The sequence below is a fragment of the Pteropus vampyrus genome, unplaced genomic scaffold (assembly GCF_000151845.1).
Source record: "Pteropus vampyrus isolate Shadow unplaced genomic scaffold, Pvam_2.0 Scaffold104, whole genome shotgun sequence".
In the NCBI taxonomy this organism is placed as follows: Eukaryota; Metazoa; Chordata; class Mammalia; order Chiroptera; family Pteropodidae; genus Pteropus; species Pteropus vampyrus.
The window spans coordinates 4149155-4153081 of record NW_011888885.1 but is presented as its reverse complement, the minus strand read 5'-3'; the positions used below and the strand labels follow the sequence as shown (position 1 = coordinate 4153081).

Genomic DNA, 3927 nt, shown 5'->3' with positions numbered 1-3927 from the left:
TAGGTGCATGGTATACAAAGATGAACAGCAAAAAATCTCTGTCCTAAAGAAGTTTACCAAGATTATTTGTTCTTTCATTCATCAAACATTTGTTGACTCTGCCCTCATGTGTCCAACAATGTATGAGATGTTGGGAATACAGTGATAAGATAAAATCCCTATGAACAAAGAACTATGATTCCAGCAGAAGTGAGAGTAAACAGTTATAAAATCTACAGTGATCGATAATTTAATAGATTGGGGTCATCAAAATTTTTCTTTAAAAGGCCAGCTAGTAAACAGTTTGGCCTTTGCAAGCCACATATGGTCTCTGTTGCATATTATTCTTCTTTGTTAAAAAATAATCCTTTAAAAATGTAAACCATTTTCGCTCCTCAGCTGAATTTGGCCAATAGGCTACAGTTTGTGGACTCTTGTAATAGATGGATATCATTTCCTCTTGGAAATGACAGGAGGCAGTGCTTTACTGGCTGGGAGAAGGGAAGGGGGCTTTGGAAGCTATCTCAGGGGGTTGTGCTGGATGTGAGGGGCAAGAGATGGAGCTGGCACTCAGGGGAGAGGGAACAACTTTACTATGGCACTCAAGTAGCTCTTCCATATGCACTCCCTGTGAACCTGTAATTCTTAAACATCCAATTCTCATTCCCCCTCAAATCTCCAATTGTGCCAATAGAGCATCTCTTCTAGGAGGTCCTAGCCTCTCAGCAAAGTGCTAATCAAATGGCAGGAGCACTTGCCCTTGGAGAGGCTCAATGCCTGATGGGACTCTGGTCCTCGGTGACATGCTCCTCACCACTTTTTGTACCCTAGCACACTTCAGGACAATTTGGTGGTAGTTGCTTATTCCTACAAATTTGTGTTGCTTTAATAAAAGCAGTCTCTCAAGGATACAAATAATTGATTCCTTTAGGAGAATAAGGTTTGCGTTTTCTGTTATTTAGTCTAAAGTTGGCTCTGAGATAAATGTTTTCTCTATTTTGCTTCAGAGCTACACGCGCGCGCGCGCGCGCGCGCGTGCGTGCGTGTGTGTGTGTGTGTGTGTTTCACATATGACTTGAATACTCTACATCCCCATAGCAACAACTATGGACTTTTTCCTCTCTCAGATGTGTTTGAGCAGAATCAGTGACTCAAGATCCGGAGACTTGACAGGTTGCCATGTTTCTATCCCACCTTCGGAGGGAGCAGCAACTGTGTCAGGCCACACAGCTGTTCATCCATTCTATCCTTAATACAATCCAGAGAGAGCTGTTTTATAATCCCCTTCTGGAACAATCCTCAAATACAATCCGCATTACATTGTATTATAAATATATGTATCTCTAAGTAGACTGTGTGCTCCTCTGGGCGGGAGCTGGGCTGTGGAGCTCGGCATACAGCAGAAGTACAATAGTCATGTGGAGAGTGGATAAGATAAACAGGAGTCTCCGGCCACAGGTCCCCATGAAGTGGCTGGTGCAGTTCTTCATGCACCTTCTTACCCCTTTACAAAGAAGGACTTAGAGAAGGTTTTTAAAATGAATATTTCCAATTTCCCCCAAATAAGAAAGATTCTTCTTGTCTGGCCTCAGTATTGCAACTCAATCCATAGGCATGATTCTTTTCAAATATTATCTTTTGCCTGGTTAATGTATTTGTTTCTTTTCATAAATACCCTACTTTATGCTGGACATTAATCTAACCTCTTAGACATGATTGGCAAGCCAAGGGTCTTACTTATTAAAAACAGTTAATTTTTCCTTCTTAAAAAAATTGAGACATTTGAATCCCTGAATATGCTCATTTATCACCAACCCCCAACAAGGCATCCAGGAGTTCTCTGTGTAGGACATGAATAATTTTTTTATAAAAACACAGTCGCTGACTGTGTTGAGCATCCACGCAGTTTTATAAAACAAAGCAAATGATTACCATCAATTACAATAACCTCACTAGACAAGACTGCAATTAATCTACAGCTCTTCAGATAACGACTGTTGCACTATGCCAAGGAAAATGCCTGGCATTAATTGACTTATCACGATCAGCAATGATAGATGGGGCAGATGGCAATGTGATTATTCATTGTCAACAAAATAAACACATGTGTTGTTGCTTGAAGTGTCTACTTGGTTCTTCTCAGTAGATAGCCAAAACAAAGACCAAAGTTGGCTTTGAAGATAGCACAGAAGGGAAATAAAATGTTACCCTACAGGATGGGATGCATTTATTTTAACTAGGCTAACCCTCAGTGGAACCAGATTAGAGGGCATTTTCTATAAGGAAATCATGGATTATGTAGAATTTCAGCTTTAGACGGTGCATTAAAGCTAAAAGGACGTGAGTCACTTTGAAGAGTCCTCAAATTGCATTCCACGCTTAATAATTCCAGTGATGGGAATTCACTGTTTTCAGAGGCAAACTCATTCCATCGATTGATAGCTCTCATTGTTAGAACAAATATTTAGCTGAACATCTTTCTGGAAATTCTACCCCTTCTTTTCCCTGATATCACAAAGAAGATGCCAAACTCTTCTTGCTCACTAAAGCCCTTTAAATATCTCAAAGACCAAATGCCTATCTGCTTTTCATATGACATTGTTTTGGTGCTTCCAACTTTCTGATTTCTTGCACCTAAACCTACACCAGTTTATAGACCAGTCATACTAAGACCACTCATGCTGAGATAGAGGGACTTGGAAAGCAATGTGGTACAGCTGATGTGGGCTACCCAGGGCAAGGTCTGATTGTACTTAAACTAAGGCTAACGCTCAAGCCTGCTTTGGAGCAATGGATGTGTGTGTGGTTATCCTGCTTGAGAAGCTATTCTCCAAATCCCAACAGACTAGCAAGCATCCAGCTTTGCCATTTCCAGGAAGCAGTTACCGCTGAGTGCCCCTTTTTAATTTTTCTACATTATGGCTGTGTTGACTAAGTCCTCATTGTTTAAAAAAACTGGGATAATTCAAGTAGAGCCTGAGCTGAAACTGACACAGTGGTCCACTAACCAAAATCTCTTGGGGGAATTTTTACTAATTCACATACCTGGTCCCCATTCCTGGAGACTCTGATTTAGTTGTTTTGGGAGAAGGACTCAAATGTAAACATTTTGACAATGATCCTCAGTTAATTCGGATTTGCAATTCTGTTTAAATGCTTTCTTCATTGAGAAACTTTAATGTATGATGCAGGGAGTGCTTCACAAATCTCATCATCATACTCTCCTGGGAGCTTTTAACAAGCTATTCCTTAGAGTATCTGATACCTGTCGTCTGGGGTAGGTTGAGGAACATTAATATATTAACATATCAAATTGTTATATGTTTCCCTTAGAGTTTTGGAAGCACTTATTCACTCTGAAATTGTAGTTCACACACAAATTGCAAAGCATCCTTATTACATATTGAAGAAACAAGCAATTCTAAGGAATTCTACAGTGTAAAGATTTTAGCGAAGTAACCACCTATATTTTTTTACTCTTTCATTGAATAAATTCATTCATGAGGCCATTTTTACTCTGAGGCAATACTGTGATAGGTACTGGAATATAACAGTACAGTGGAAGAGAAAAACATAGAAATAACAGTAAACAAATAAAGGAGCAAGGAAGTCAATAAATAAAATAATCGCTAATCTTAAAATAATGTGTTTTTAAAAGGAAGGCTTTACCTAATTTTGAGTGTTCTCTAATCTAGACTGGCAGGCTCCAGTCACTCTCAGTTCATGAGTTGTTGCCTTGCTTTAGTTTAGGATCCGTAACCCCTGGGAGTTTCCCATTCCAGTGCCTTTGGCAGACAACCCTAATCAATCCTCGCATTTTCTCCTCCAGATCCAGGAAGGAGGCTCATATTCATGCTCAACTGTGTCCTCTATGCAGCCGTTGCTAATAGATCACAGATGAAATCTACGTGCAGCGATACACAGCGCTCTGACATACCTTGGTGCCTT

At 39.9% G+C, this 3927-nt stretch overlaps 1 protein-coding gene across 1 annotated transcript in view; it reads right to left on the bottom strand.

The window, feature by feature from the left end:
- Nucleotides 1–3927, bottom strand: part of CA10 (carbonic anhydrase 10) — a 452828-nt gene that overhangs the window by 108142 nt on the left and 340759 nt on the right. The window lies entirely within an intron of this gene.